Source organism: Marmota marmota, unplaced genomic scaffold, assembly GCF_001458135.2.
Source record: "Marmota marmota marmota unplaced genomic scaffold, marMar, whole genome shotgun sequence".
Lineage (NCBI taxonomy): Eukaryota > Metazoa > Chordata > Mammalia > Rodentia > Sciuridae > Marmota > Marmota marmota.
The window spans coordinates 30,488,733-30,505,231 of NW_026000142.1; the positions used below are offsets into that span (position 1 = coordinate 30,488,733).

A 16,499-nucleotide genomic window follows, 5' to 3' on the forward strand; every position below is an offset into this window, starting at 1 on the left:
GGTTATTTTGCTGCAGCCGGACTGCGGCAGGGCTGTGGATGGGGCTCAGTGGTAAAATGACTATGGGTTTAATCCCCAATACCAAAAAGGAAAAAAAAGAAAAAAGAAATATCATAAGGAAAGTCTTTCTAAAGGACAATATGGCCATTAACTGTGATGGAGTAATTGACACTAGAATACTTTCTTGTAGTAAGCAACTGTAACACTGCCCAAACTGAATGCAGCAATTCTTTTTAGATAATAGGTAGCAGACAGTGCAAGACTAAAAGAAAGAGTACTTACAAGTTAATCCTCATGATCACTGACTTTCTGCCTAGGAATAATTCCAATAGAGGCTCAGAGAGCTAAGGTCTAAGTATAGCATGAAGGTCTCACTGAGATCAGGAGGCAGATAAGAAAATTTGGAGCAGGGGAAGGAAATAAATTCCATGGTATGAGACAGGGAGAGGGAGGGATTGCTGTCCTGCAGGGGATTTCAAAAATCCATGTGGAAACACCCTATGAGTCTGTGGCTTATTTGGGGCAATATTTTTGCAGGCTGAGAGCACTAAGTGTTAACAGATTGTACCTGCTATGGGGTAAAGGGAAAAGATCAATTACATATTCAGCAGTTCTTCAGGGAAAGCAATGAGGGGTGAAGTTGGAGTTCTGGCCTCATTCAAATCCCATCAACACCCTGTTAGAACTTTTGGCATCCAACTGATACAAGAAAGGTTGAGTCTTTAAGCGTAAATGCCAAATGCTAGAGTAGGACCCAGTACAGGCCTGTCTTAATAGAACCTATAACCAAGATGTAAGAAAACATGGAAAGAAAGAATTTGGACTGGAATCCTGCAAAATTGGAGTGACTTTGAGCATATGCATTCTAATAAAGAGTGAAATGAGACCAAACTAGTTAACGGTGACCAGCTAATAAAGTGCTTGCTGTAATGTTCAGCATTCATTAAAAAAAGCATTATGCATAAAAAAGGAAGATGTGATCAAGCATCAAGAAAAATAAGAAGACATTCCAGATTTTTGGTTTGGCAAAGCAGCTAAAGCTATTATAAGTATGATTAAATAATTAAAAGAAAATTGTTTAAAAACTAAAAGAAAATATAATCTTAATGAGTTAACAGAAAGAAACTTAATTAAAAATAGAAATTTTAGAACCCAAAATACCCATGATAACATATTAAAACTGTGAACTAAACAGTAAATTGGGAAATTGGAATTGAAAGGAAAAAACATCAATGAAATCAATAAGAACTTATTTGATTGGAATAAGAAGAAAAAAAGATGAAGTGAACAGAGTCTTCTGGTCTGTGTGATATCATCAAATAGCCTCACAGGTGTGTAGTTCGAGTTTCAAAGGAGATTAGGGAGAAATTGGGGAAGATTGAAAGAAATAATGATTGAAAACTTTCCTAATCTGATGAAAAAGATGTATTACAGAAGAATTTACTGAGAATAAAGTTGAGCAAATATAAAAAGAGCTAAACTTTGGCACAGTATATTTAAATTTATGAAAATAAAAAAATAGGGAAAAAACTTGAAATCAATGAGAAAGAGAAAGAGAGGGGATGGGAGATAGAAAGGGGAAAGATATTAGGTCATAGAAAGAAAGAACATAACTAGTGGTGACATTTTGTGAGAAAAAAAAATGAATGATGGTAGGTAGATGATAGTGAAATGATATTTTTGAATGTTGAAAGAAAAAAGTAGACTCAAAATTCCATATCTATGGAAAATACTCTTTCTAAATGAAGGGGACAAAAATCATTTTTTTGATTAATAAAAGCTATGAAAATGTGTTGCCTGTAGACCTCCCAAACTTGAAAGGGTGTCTTAGTCTGTAGCTAAATAGTACAAAATGGAAACTCAGATCTGTAAGAAGGAACAACAAGATCCAGATATGATCCTTTTCCAGTTTGGTTTGCAAATATGCATTTTTAAATTGCTGTAGACATCTCCCAGTATGATAAGAGCTGACATAGGACAAAGCTGTCCTCTACTCCTTCCTACAGAGGACAGAGATTAATTCCAAAGAAAGAAGCTGGAGCCCTTATGAAATCACTTCTAAAACTCACCAAACCACTGTGTTTTTCAGTTTTGTAAACCAACAAGTTTCCTTTTAATATAACAAACACACACAAAAAACACTTCCAACAATCTTAAGTGACAGCAAAATAAAAGTACCTCCCTAAAAAAACAGGCTGAGGTATTTGTGATATCTTGCAGAATATTTTTTTAAAAATCAGTATTTATAGTATAGTACCTGCATATTAATAGGAAATCGCTCTCTATTTTTAATGTGGGCACATTCAATATCTTTTATCCATAGATCTAAACCCCCCCCCCCCAAATTTTTTTAATTAGTTTGTTTGGTGGCAAAACCTGTCCTGACTTGAACTAATTTGGTCATACATCCTGACCTATGCTGACTTTAAGCTATTTATGATCCTTATTTATTTCACTGGGTTTGAAGATGTTGCTGTTTCACTGTAGAAACAGCCCCATGGTACTGTGTGTTGTTAGGGGTGTGGTCCAAGGTTCTGAAAGGCATTTTGTAGAGGCACACATTACCTTTCTTATTCAAGAACTTGTAAATCCTGAAAAACATCTGGTTTCAAGTGAGGAAATGTAAACTACAATTGTTTTTCTTCCTCTTTTTAAGGAAAATCTACGATCTACCTTTTTATAATAAGTATATGCAACTTCAGCAAAATGAAAAATAACAATTGAATAGTTATAGTTCAATCTATAGACTGAAATCAAGCTTTTGTTTTTAAGAATGTAGCATATAAATCATCAAAAGCCAAGTTGCTTAAACTACTAATCCAGGAAATCACAATTATATTTTCCTGACAGCACTTACATTGCAAGGGCTACTGCTAATTAGAATTGCTCCCCATGAGCTGAACTCCAGGTACATGGGTGACTGTGTATGGTAATGGTTCTTTTAGCAGTTTGCACTCAGGAACAGAACACAATTGCTCAATACCATCCAAGTAAAAAGCAATTTCTACATTGCTGCTGAATAGATATATGAGTGATATCCATATAGCCATTTCTCCTGTTTTTTGGAGATGCAAATGGTATAAACTTGATAACACTTGTGGCCTGTAATCTTTCTTCTTACTGTATAAAATATGGATATTGTATTTGCCTTGTATACCTGATAAGTCTGCTCAAGATTAAAGGAGAAAGCCTATGTGATCCTTCCTTAAAACTACAGAAAATATAATTAATTTTACTTTGCATGGTATGAAATTGTATTTCCTTATTCCTGTTCTTTGCCTCTTACCATTTATTCTTCTTCTATATGAATGCTGTACTTTAACTTATAATGTACAAACAAAAGAAATCCTTCAAAAATTACCCCAGATTGGTCTATGATCTGTCATTAAAGTTCTCTTTGTTTTCTTGCTTCCTCCCACCCTACCTCCTTTTTCCCTTCCTCATTTCTCTTTCTCTCTCTCTCTCTCTCTCTCTCTCTCTCTCTCTCTCTTCATTTTATGCTTTCAGGTTCTCTTAGTAGAGTTTCTACTCAAATTTGGGCAACACTGTAAACTACTTAGATGTAGAGTGCTCATTGCCTGTTTACTCTTACAGGAACCGGAGCTGTATGAAAGGAGAGGCATTTATATGTTCTGCTCATTATTTATGTCTAGTGAATGGGGCATATGTTTTTTTTTCTCTTGGTGAGTGGAGCTCTCTCTGCTTCCTGGTGCCATTTCCTGAGCCACTTTCCTCCACTACACTCTTCTGCCATGATTTTCCACCACACTTTGGGGTCCAGAGCAATGGAGTGGGTCATCTATGGACTGAAACCACTGAAACCATGAGCCCCCAAATACACTAACCTCCTTTAAAATTGTTCATGTCAGGTCTTCTGGTCACAGTAGTGAAAAAGCTGACTAATTGAACAATATATATGATATGTCTCTATGCACCCATTACATGCATACTAATGACTAAACAGTACATTCAGTTTTGCAGACACTATCTCATTTATCCTTTTAAAATAACCCCATAAAATAGGTGGAAATAGGGAAAGGAGGCTTAGAGATGTTTGCTCAAGGTCATGCAGCTGATAAATGATAGAGGACAGTATTCTAGCCAAGGGCCTTTGAATACCAAAATGCTCCCTATTTTACCCTACAGTTTACCAAAGAATAATATTAAAATTCATCCTAACAACTTATTCTGTATTTAACATGGTTTTCGAGAAATCCCAACCAAAATTAGAAATGGTCATTATGAATAAAATCTCTGAAAATTTTAATTACATACTATGCTTGCACATGTTGACCTAGAATTCTACAGGTAAACACAAACAAGCTTATAACCCTTACTGCAATGGAAAGTTTCAGTTCTACTTTTAGGCCAGTTAACTGAAAAGTAGACTTCTATGATGAAGTTGCAAAAAAAAAATCTGAAGACCAATAATATTACTGAACTAGTAATTAGATAATGAAGAGTGCCTGAATTATGTTTTGATTTAGTTGAGGCACAACCAAAAAATATGGAGCAGAAAAAAATGTCCCCTTTTAAAACTTGAGCTTATTCTTTTATTTAACTGTGGTGTCTGTCCTCCTTAAAATATCTGCTTGTTCTAACACATCAAAGTGCTTAATAAGTTTAAAATTAGTATATTTGTGTATTCTGGTTCTAGAAACATTTTATTTCTGAGGTTTAAGAAAAACATTATGATATTGTATCACCTCAAATGATAATCCATTACCTTATAGGTTATTACAATTATTTCCTGTTGATATAGCTAAACAATCCTCAGAGTCTAAGCAGTCACTACAATTTATGTTTCAGGATTTTATAAATTAATAAAAGCTACATAACACACATTTCAGGATTCTGTACTGCACTACTGCATTAAGCAAGGCTTTTATTTAGCTTTCCATTTTAAACAAATCAACTTACCTTGAATAATGCAGGTATACTCTGCAAGACTTTCCTGATCCTATACAGGCTACTACAACTAAATTTCCAAACATGCAAAGTGGGGTAACACTTTCTATTTATTCAACACTGTTTGGGGAAAGAATTACTCATCCAAGATTATTGAATTATATGATCACTGATTAACCTATTTCCCCGAACCATTTTTATCATAAAACAGACCTCTCTTCATTAGTTTTCAAAGTTTAAATCCCTTGCATAAATTATCCTGAAACATCTATGTTTCTGGGTGCCCAGATAAAGATGATTTACCCTTTCTGACTATCTCCCAGCCCACCGTTTATTAGAATTTTAGTTAGAACCTTCTGACTTCTGTCTATTCAGATCTCTATTTCCATGTGGAATGGGATTCTCAATGTTACTAGTGTCTCAGAGAACAGAATAGTGAGGAAAGTAGCATGTTACAAGAACACTCAGATAGGATCAGGCCACATCTGATGATCATGACAGCTGCTTCTTGCTGCCTGCTACTGTCTTTTCTCAATGTCACCATGAAGTTACTTTCTTTTATTCTTTGACTATTTTCATGATCACTCCCTGTCCATCTTTTTGGAAAATACTCTTCATTTTCTCTCCCTTAACTGAGCTCTCAGAGTTAAGTCCATCTCTTCCTAGCCTCCTAGTGTGAGGTCAGCACTGCCAGGGGTTTCAGCTATCACCTTTGTTGTATCTCTGATCTCTAGCACCCTCTCTGCTGAAGAGTATCTGCAATGACACCCTCTTTGACTTATCTACTGGAGAGTCCAACAAATCTTCAACCCAATGTGAGACAGAGTAGGGCTTGAATTTAATTACTTATTTCCAATGGCTTCACAGTTCCAAGCAGGCAATTTAATGTTGCAAAGTCTTAGTTTATACAACTGTAAAACAGGGATAATAATTTCATATCACTGGGTTGTTTTGAGGTGTTAATGATGAATTTTAGGTGATCAGTTCAGTCTTTGATACATAATAGGTCAAAGGAAAGAATAGGCGTGTCGTTCAAATAGGAATTCATTACTGTCCAAATCTATTTGCCGATTTTCTATTACCTTGATCAGCCAATGACATTTATTTCTACCTATTTACAAAACTGTACATTCACAAATCAAGCCACAATTGAATCTGCTATCATTTAGTACTTTCCTCCTCCTACATAGTTCTTGAACCAGAAAATCCCTCTCAACTTTCTATTCCCATATCCTGTCACAGAACTCATCATTTCATGCCTATGACATACAAAAGTCTTCTTTCCTGTTTTGATTTAATATATCCTCCACATCATTGCCAAATTGGTTTGTTTAAAATGTGCGTGGGCACTGTCAGTCATACTCTAGAGTGACCCTAATGAGTCACAGCCTGTATAACTCCTCCTCTTGTGTGCAGGTAGAACATGTGGCTTGCTTCCAACCAACAGAAAAACTGCAAAGGTGGCCAAATGCAGTGGCTAACACCTGTAATCCTAGCAGCTTGGGAGGTGTAGATAGGAAGATCACAAGTTCAAGGCTATTCTCAACAACTTAACAAGGCCCCGTCTCCAAAAAAAAAAAAAAGGATTGGGGATGTGACTCAATGGTTAAGCACTCCTGGGTTAATTCCAGATACCAAAAAGAAAAAAAAAAAAAAAAGGTGATGGTATGTCAATACCACAATTATTCCACATTGTGTGAGACCCCATGTCAACATATTGAAGGAAGAAATTCTGCCAGCATTAAAGAAACAGTCAGTTTTGAATCACCAATGAATACATCCATGTGGAAGGGAACTGTGGGTGGTCTTAAGGAGCCAATGGCCTCATTTCTGTGACAGCAAGAAACTGAATTTTGCCAAAAACCATGTGGGTTTGGAGGAGGACACTGAACTCCAGAAAGAAATGCAGCCTAGCCTACACAGACTGCTACCTGTGAGACTATGAAAAGAGAGGTCAGCTTAGCCACATCTGTGGAGACTGCAATATGATAAAGCTGTGTGGTTGCAAGTTAATAATAATGTGGCAATTTGTTATGCAATAATAGAAAACTGTCTAAAATATGTCAGGCAACCACTCCAAGGCTCAATAGATATTTATTGAATCAAATTGACTTGTCTCCTTCACTGGGATGCAAGATCCATACAGGAAAGTGATATTGCGATTCTTCTTTATATTTCATAAGCCCTGGCATCCAATAGGCTCAATAAACTCCAATGAAATATCAATAGCATGGTTGTGACACATAACCATCATATTCCATTCTAATTGTGAAACAGATGAAAGAAATCACATTTTGCACTAATCAGTAAAGGCTTTCACCAAATCTTTAAAACACATAATTGATTAATCTTTATTTTAAAAATTCTTTAGAAAACATCAATTAAGCTAAAATTTAAAAGCTAGTTGTATTAAACAGATTATCATCGATTTTGTTTTCAAACAATGCGAATTTGAAATCCAACACAGATCTCAATGTACTAGCATCAAAGTTTCGAGAGATTGCATAATTTTCTGGGTATTCTGGGGAGAATTTGCTTCTTTGTCTTTTCCAGCTTCAAGACTACCTACTTTCCTTGGTTTTGATTCCCTTCCTGTATCTCCAAGTCCAGCAAAGTCCCATTTCTCTAACATGTTTTGCAATGTCGCATCTCCTGGTGGTTGCAAAACATCATGTGATTTGACTGCACATGCAGACAATTCTGAAAAATCTCCTTATCTCAAAGTCAATACCATTAAACATATTTGCAAGTCCCTTTTGCCAAGTAAAATAACATGTCTACAGATTCAGAAAATTAGGTGGTAGAAAACAAATTCAGGGGTAGGGGTTGTTATTCTGTTACCACATTAATGAATAAGAAAAATAAGCATACAACTATGAAATGTAAAATGCATATGATTCTAATGCCACAGACTTACCTCAAAACCTCCAGTTTCTTTTTGTTCCAATTTACACATTTCACATTCTAAAATGAAACATTTCCTTCCATTTCCTAGAATTTGAACTCTTCCCAGTTCAATTAAAAAAAAAAATAATAAAGCTGGCTTTCCATATAAACCACGAGTACAACTGACAGCTATAGACCTCCTACGGGCAGTCACAGAGAAGGCCTGGTCTGGCTGTGCAGGAGGCTGAGAGTTCTTCTTGTAGGGACAAAAGCTGCCAAGTCAGCCTCAGGGAAACTTGGCAGCACATCAAGAACAGAAACATAGTGTGGCTATTTATTCTTGACACACAGACAATAGACTTCATAAATTAGTCTCTTCAGGCTAGAAAATTGTCTTACATTCATGTGAATACAGGGTTAAACAGAGGCAACACACAGGCAAGAGATTTCACTATACTTGTCCTGAAGTCATCTAGAGAAATATGTGATTGTATAGAAAATGAGCCAATGTCACAGAGCAAATCTTTGCATCTCTCCTGCTAAGAGGCACTATGTCCTTGCAGGATCTTCTGAAATCCTCCAAATCTATCAACTAAATAAACAGAGGCATGACAAAAGAGTTTTATGTGTGTTTTGGTGAAAATGTAAGAAATTTTGGACACAGATTTAAGCCCCTTTTTAGGATAAATTGTAATGTGCAAAACTCAGTGATTCATCTGTTTTAGTTAGCTTTTTCACTGCTGTGACCAAAAGGCCCAACAAGAACAATTAGAGGAGAAAAAGTTTATTTGAGGGTTTATGGTTTCAGAGGTCTCAGTCTATAGACAGCTGGCTCCAATCCTTGGAGCTCAAGATGAGGCAGAACATCACGGTAGAAGGGTGTGATGGAGGAAATCAGCTGGGAATATGTCACCAAGGAGCAGAGAGAGAGAGAGATTTTCCTCACCGCACAAAACAAAACCCCAAACTCATGCCCCCAATGACTCACCTCCTCCAGCCACATCCTACCAGCTTCAGTTCCCTCTCTAGTGTGTTTCAAGGAAAAGTCTGTCCAAATCTTCTCTTTAATCTTACAAGATGCATTTTGTTAACATACAAGACTTGTTGACAACATGTAGATGGGTTAGGTGAAGGGTATCATTCAAACTAAGGAATGCCAATGCAAATGCTGCATGTCACCACATCAGAAGTGTATCTTGACATAGGTGATGAACAGCTTATTCATTGTAAAATGAGAAACAGAAATGAAGTAAAATCATTAATGGAAAAAGCCTGTAAAGCAGTGATGGCAAGTGAGGTAGTATATGAAGAGGATACATGTTTAAACTGTGAAATTGGACTGATTTGTATTGCAGCAGTATCATTTATCACATATCTATGTGACCTTAACTCTATCAGAATGCAGTGGAGGACAGTAGGTGCAAATCATTCACACATTCATTCAAATCTTCCTTATTGAGTGATGGACTCCTCTAGGTACTGTCTTTACAGCATTGGAGAAAAGCACCAGTACCACCCACCACCCAGCCCACTCCACATTCTTACAGCACTTGGCAGAGTACTTACAAAGTGTTGGAAGAGATCATTCTTATACCTCCAAAAGTTAGCATTATTTTAGTATCCCACACCCAAAATTCACAAGCTGAAAAAGTATACTTTATTACATTATAAGAATAATAAAACATAAGTGGATAATCTGAGCAGTGTAGGAATACTAAAAACCATCATGTTGAGATTTTACTGTTCTTGAAAGAAAAGATCTCTGAGGAGTGGCATAAAAGGAAAAAAATTTGTTTTTTGAAACAATTTTTCAGGGAGTAATCAGATACTTAATTAAATTAAGTTTTTAAGGTCAAATTTAAATGAGAACATTTGTCTCTGGACTAGCTTTCACTCTATGGGCTCTCTCTTTCCTTCTTTCCCTCCTACCTTCCTTTCTCCTCCTCCTCCTCCACCTCCTCCTTCTCCTTTTTTTTCTTTTTTCACATATCCCTCTTTGTTACTCTTCTGCATGATCAAGCAGTCATGACACCATGATTTATCATTTTTCTCCTGTCAATTCAGCCATCATTTCACTCTATTCCACTAGTACTGCCTGCTGTGAAAATCCCTGCAGAGTCCATGGTAAACTCAGAAGTTTCCAGATTCTGCTTTGGAAAGCAGTGACCTGCAATGTTATTAAAAACCAGTGACTTAAAAAGAGATTTTCTCCTTACTCCTAATTGAAGGGGACATCTAGACATCATCCTTAGACTGACAGTCATGCAAAGGTTCCAACTGAAAGTATATATATATATATATATATTCCCCAAACTCAAATGAACTACTCCTCTAGCTATCAAATTGTACATGGAGCATCTTAGGGAGTTCTTTAAAAATCAGAATTCCTGGCTCTGCAGTTCATTAACTGTGTGATTTTAAGAGCTGCACTGCCAGAACCACAAGTTACTAGGAAGCTAGTTATCCTCTAATGCTGCAAGGCAAGCTTTTTAAAGCTTTAGTCACATATGTGGCACACACTTCAAAACTCAACACTTTCAAAAGGCTTACTGGAGCCAGCGTTCCAACTTAATCTTCACCCAGTTAAATGGAAGCTAATAAGAAGCTTGAAACAGCATATACAATATAAGACTTTTGGCAGAATACCATACATGTTGACCCTACATTAAAAAATCATAATGATACTAAATCATCCTAAACCTTTAACACTCATTCACAAGAGTATTCTCACTCTTTCATCAAAAGCTACATGTCATTCTGATTCATATATAGTGCTAAAAATATAACTTTGACAGAATGTGTCTGAACCTGACCCAGACGCTTAAATATTTTCATAACTCCAGAAGCAAAAGGAAAATGGGCAAAAACCTCTTGACAGTGCAATACTGCCTGCTCTGAACAAATGGCCTGGATGTTAAATAGTAGGTGGCAGAGTTAAAATAGAAATGCTAATCCTATGAGAGCTCTTGCCTGCTGCTTTATAGCCCTTTCTAAAGATAAAAAAAAAAAAAAAAGGAGGAAAGGCAGAGTGAAAGAAAGGAAAAAATAAGAAATTTAACAAATATTACAGAATAAAATAAAGCATATATATATATATATATATATATATATATATATATATATATATGTATATGTATATTTTCAACCTGTGATCTTTCTTGAAGTAGTAGCAGGAAAGAGTGAGAAAATAATTAAATATATTTAGCTTCTAATTTGAATTTTAGTAAAACAAAAAAAAATTTAATTCAAGATAAAACAACAAATGTTTATTTTGCGAAACATTATGAAACCCTGTGTTACCTCTACATATTCAAAAATAGCTTCTTTAAGAAGGTTTATTTTCCTAAAATATTACAACTATCAACCAAAACAGAGGTCAGTAAAGTTTTTTTTTTTTTTTTTTTTTTTTTCTGTACAAGGCCAAGCAGTGTATATTTTAGGCTTTGCTGGCTAAAGGTCTCTTGTGGCCAACTACCCAATTCTGCTATGGTAGCACAAAGCAGTCACAGAAATTATGTAAGTGAATGGGCAATGCCATTCATAAGAGTTAAGGAACAAAGCTCCCTCCCTTCCTTCTTTTTCCCCACTCACTTTTTTTTTTTTTGGCTTGGCATCTGGCAGCACACGGAAAACAATCTGAGACAGTCAGATGAGAGTGTAAATCCAGGTTACCAGCATCTCAGACTCAGCCACAGTTATACACTATAATGGTATTGAGCAAATTGTAACATTTACAAGCCATCCAGCCTACACAACTACCATGGAAACCGTGTGAGCTTCAAAATCATTCATAATATTCATATTGCATACGGTTACATTATATCCTACTTACATTCCAATGATCTGTCACACAAGTTTTTCCTGTGGCATCTTCCTTGACTACTGATGCTTTCACAGAATTCTTCTGAATGTCTCATGATAGTACAAAAGGGATTTTGGAATAGAAGCTTCCTACATGATGGCCATATCGGGGCATCACCATTTATTTATAACAGCTGGAGGGCTCTCTTGTACTTGGGAATTTGGCAACACCCAAGAAATGCTTTATTCTTCCATTTAAATACATAAAGCTAAGAAATCCTGGGATGATGATCTATTATTCTTCCAAAAGCCATTTCAGAAAAGACTAAAAGTTTCCCTTTTAGTGACAGGCAAGGACAGAGAATTCTTTTTGGAAGAAATCTCACCAGCAAACCAAGAACTACTTGGACAGCATATATTTTATATCAATATATTTGGTGGTAGAGTTTCAGGTTAACTGAAATCACTGTTTTAAAATTAGAGTGCAGTCTGACATGACAATATGGAAAGGATCAATGGTTAAGTGAGTTACCATCTCTCAGAAAGATGCTGTTGGCAGAGGCATTGTCATGGCACGCACTTTCCTATTAGGATAAAATTCCCAAGACACTCATGAGGCTTTGCAAGTAATCATTAGCATGGCTTCCCACTACAATTGAAAACATATGCCTAAATACTGTTTTTGAAAATGACACAAATGTTTAAATACCAACATAAAAAAAAATCTATATAAAGGTGCCAGAAACTTATGTGGTAAGAAAAGCCAAAGAATTTGTGCAAAAGCATGTTTCTTACTGTCTTCTATTTGAATAAACATTGCTGAAAATTTAAAAGGCTTCAACATTCCATCCTTGAAACCTACATATTTTATGTAGATTTTATGAAAAAAAGCAATCCAGCTGTGGCATCAAAGTCCACCTTTAAGACAGGCTTCAAAAGTAAAAAACAAAAAAACAATCTTCTTTTCTAGGTAATACAAGACATTAGGGAGAGGTAAAATGCAATTACCACTTTGCTTCAGGAAAGAATATTTTTTAAAATTGCAAATTCCATATTGGATGAACTGAGCTGAGTCTAAAAGCAATTTACTTGGTGACTACATTTTTGGAGAATGTAGCTTATATGCAAGTGAAGATTAGCTTTCAGGGGCATTCATGAATTCCTTATATTTCCTAGGTAACAATGAATATAGTTATGATTTCTATTTTATCTTGACAAATATTTATTGAGTTAACCAGGTTCTGTGATATATCTAGAAAGAGAGAGAGAGGGAGATACCAAGGAGAGAGAGAAAACTTGAGAGGAAAGTGCAGTTGTGAATACCAAAATGGGAGAATGGATCAAGTGCTGATTAGAAAGTCTTAGAAGAAGATAAATTGAGTTTGAAGCATGATGTTTGCAATGTTAATGGCTTACACAATGTGTGTTATCTACCAGTAAATTGTAAATTCAAATGTTGAGCTTAGAAAATGGCAAGGACTAATGACACACATTTTGGATTTGTTTGCACAGAATAGATAATAGAAGCTAAATGAATAAATGAGATGCCCAAGGAATATATAAAAAGAAGAGGACCAGGGACACAACCTCTGGATATACACACAAGTATGAGCAGGAGGAAGCCAGCTAATGGAGAAGGTGCAGCCAGGGAATTTGGGATTTATGTAGTAATATAAGGCTTAAGCAATAGGCAAAGAGAGATTCTATAATGCCAAACAATGCAAAGAGGTGAGAGATATCACATTGGTTAGAAGACTGCATTTTCTTATTATAAGAATATTCAAGACACAAAATCAGCAATTAGGTAGAGACGGCAGTAGATGAGATATACATCTCATGTTATATCAGGGCACAAGGTTTCTAAGCCAAGATTCAGTGGAGAATAAAGTGGAGAATAAAGTGATTAAGGATTTAATTGGTACCAAAGGTCATGGAGGTGGCAGGGTAGTAGGAGTAAAACTTGAGAGTAGAGTGAGACATCAGTAGTCTGGGTAAGGGGGATTATTCCTTAGCTGTTGAGCAAGCAAAGAGGGGACCAATGAAACCTCAGGTATAATTAAGCATGAGAGAGGACATCAAAAAACACATTTTAGAAGATTCTTGGTTTCTGAAATTTCAAGTTGAAATTATGTGAGGATAAAAGACTCAAATCTGGGATTTTAGGTGTAAGAATAAAAAGTGATAGAAAAAGAATGTAATAAGTAAAGAACACTTTGAAACTTTCGTTTATCCAAGAAAAAGTAACCAAATTTAAAAACTGAAGTCAGAGTTTAGGTCACCCTTTTTTTGTTTGTTTGTTTGTTTGTTATTAGGGACTGAATCCACTGAGTTAAGTCCCCAGTCCTTATTATTTTTTGAGTCAGAGTCTTGCTAAGTTGCCTAGGGCCTGGTTAGGTTGCTGAAGTTGGCCTTGAACTTGCAATCCTCCTGCCTCAGCCTCCCTGTGGGATTACACGTGGGTCACTGCACCTGAATAATTAATTTTTAAATTCAGAATGTATCTTCCATAACTGCGATATTTTATAATGATTTTTACAGATACATTTTGTATCTATTTCTTATACTGGAAGAGAAACTAGCATATTTCTTGGAATAGTTCCAATATTACAATAAGACAGGTGATGAGATTCTATCCTGGCCTATAAGGTAGATTAGGAATGTGTGAAATTCTATCATCTGTGACAACATGGATGAACCTAGACGACACATAAAATGAAATAAGCCATGCATAGAAATATATTTTTAATCACTGACTGACCAGCAAACTGAGGTTGTTTCCTTGGTGTAGTGGTTCTCAAACTTTAGGGTCCATCAGAATTACCACAAGGGTTTGTTAAAATGCAGATGGCTGAGTCTTAGAATTCCTGAGGTGTGGCCTGAAAATTTGTATTTTGAAAAAGTTCTCATTTATCATGATTTTTCTAATGTGAGGATCACACTTTGAAAATCACTCTTATAAAACATTTACTGCTCATTATTACATACCATGTTAAATCTCTGAACAATAGTACTTTCACTCCTGTTAATTTGACAAATTAGAATTTGTGGATGTATTAAAATCACAAGCAATCCTTAGCAGGGAGAGTAAACCATGTGGCATTACTATACCAGAGCTTAAACTATACTACAGAGCAATAGTAACAAAAACAGCATGGTATTGGCACCAAAACAGACTGGTAGACCAATGATACAGAATAGAGGACACAGAGACTAACCCACAAAACTACAATTATCTTATATTAGACAAAGATGCCAAGAATATGCATTGGAGAAAAGATAGCCTCTTCAACAGCTGGAAATCCATATGCAACAAAATGAAATTAAACCCCTATCTCTCCCCATGCACCAAAATCAACTCAAAATGGATCAAGGACTTAGGTATACAACCAGAGACCCTGTGTCTAATTGAAGAAAAAGTAGGCCCTAATCTCCATCATGTTGGATTGGCCCCAACTTTCTTAATAAGATTCCTGTAGCACAAGAATTAAAATCAAGAATCTGTTAATGGGATGGACTCAAATTAAAAGTTTCTTCTCAGCAAAAGAAACAATCTGTGAGGTGAATAGAGAGCCTACATCTTGGGAGCAAATCATACATCATACATCATACATCATACATCAGAAAGAGCACTAATCACTAGGGTATATAAAAAACTCAAAAAGCTAAAAAAAAATATATATATATATATATATCCCAATCGATAAATGGGCCAAGGTCCTGAAGAGACACTTCTCAGAAGACAATGTACAATCAATCAACAAACCATGAAAAATGTTCATCATCACTAGTAATTAGAGAAATGCAAATCAAAACCACTTTAAGATTTCATCTCACTGCAGTCAGAATGGCAGCTATTATGCATACAAACAACAATAAGTGTGGCGAGGATGTGGGGGGAAAAGGTACCCTCACACACATCTGGTGGGACTGCAAATTGGTGCAGCCAATATGAAAAGCCGTATGGAGATCTCTTGGAAAATTGAGAATGGAACCACCATTTGACCCCGCTATCCCTCTCCTCAGTCTATACCCAAGGGACTTAAAAACAGCATACTACAGGGACACAGCCACATCAATATTTATAGCAGCACAATTCACAATAGCTAAACTGTGAAACTAAACTAGATGCCCTTCAATAGATGAATGGTTGAAAAAATGTAGCATATATACACAATGGAATATTACTCAGCAATAAAAGAGAATAAAATCATGACATTTTCAGGTAAATGGATGGAGTTAGAGAAGATAATGCTAAGTGAAGTTAGCCAATCCCCCCAAAAAACAAATGCCAAATGTTTTCTTTGATATAAGGAGGCTAATTCATAGTGGGATAGAGAGCAGGAGCATGGGAGGAATAGACGAACTCTAGATAGGGCAGAGGGGTTGGAGGGGAAGGGAGGGGGTATGGGGTTATTTATGATGGTGAAATGTGGTGATCATTATTATCCAAAGTACATGTATGAGGACATGAATTGGTGTGAATGTACTGTGTATACATAGATATGAAAAATTGTGCTCTGTATGTGTAATAAGAATTATAATGCGTTCTGCTGACATATATTAAAAAAATTAAAAATAAAAAATAAAATCACAATACTAATATTTTCAAAAAAGCCTGAGTTAAATTCACTTCCAAGTATTGTATAAACCATGTTACATATCATCCTCAGTACTTTTCAAAAATGACCCTACCTACTGATTGAGAAGTCACAGAGTTGGCTTTACTTCAGAGGAATACATATCCACACTTAAAATTTCCTCCTGCCCTAATTCACTACTTCTACATTTCACCTTAATATTGCTAGGAACTATTATAGATGCTGTACATATCAACTCTTTTAGTTCCTCACAACTCTCTAAGTTAATTCATTTTATTGGCTCCATTTCCAGATGTGGAAACCAAG

General features: G+C 35.8%; 1 protein-coding gene across 2 annotated transcripts in view; it reads right to left on the reverse strand.

Moving 5' to 3' along the window:
• Positions 1-16,499, reverse strand: part of Sema3c (semaphorin 3C) — a 170,160-nt gene that overhangs the window by 27,527 nt on the left and 126,134 nt on the right. The window lies entirely within an intron of this gene.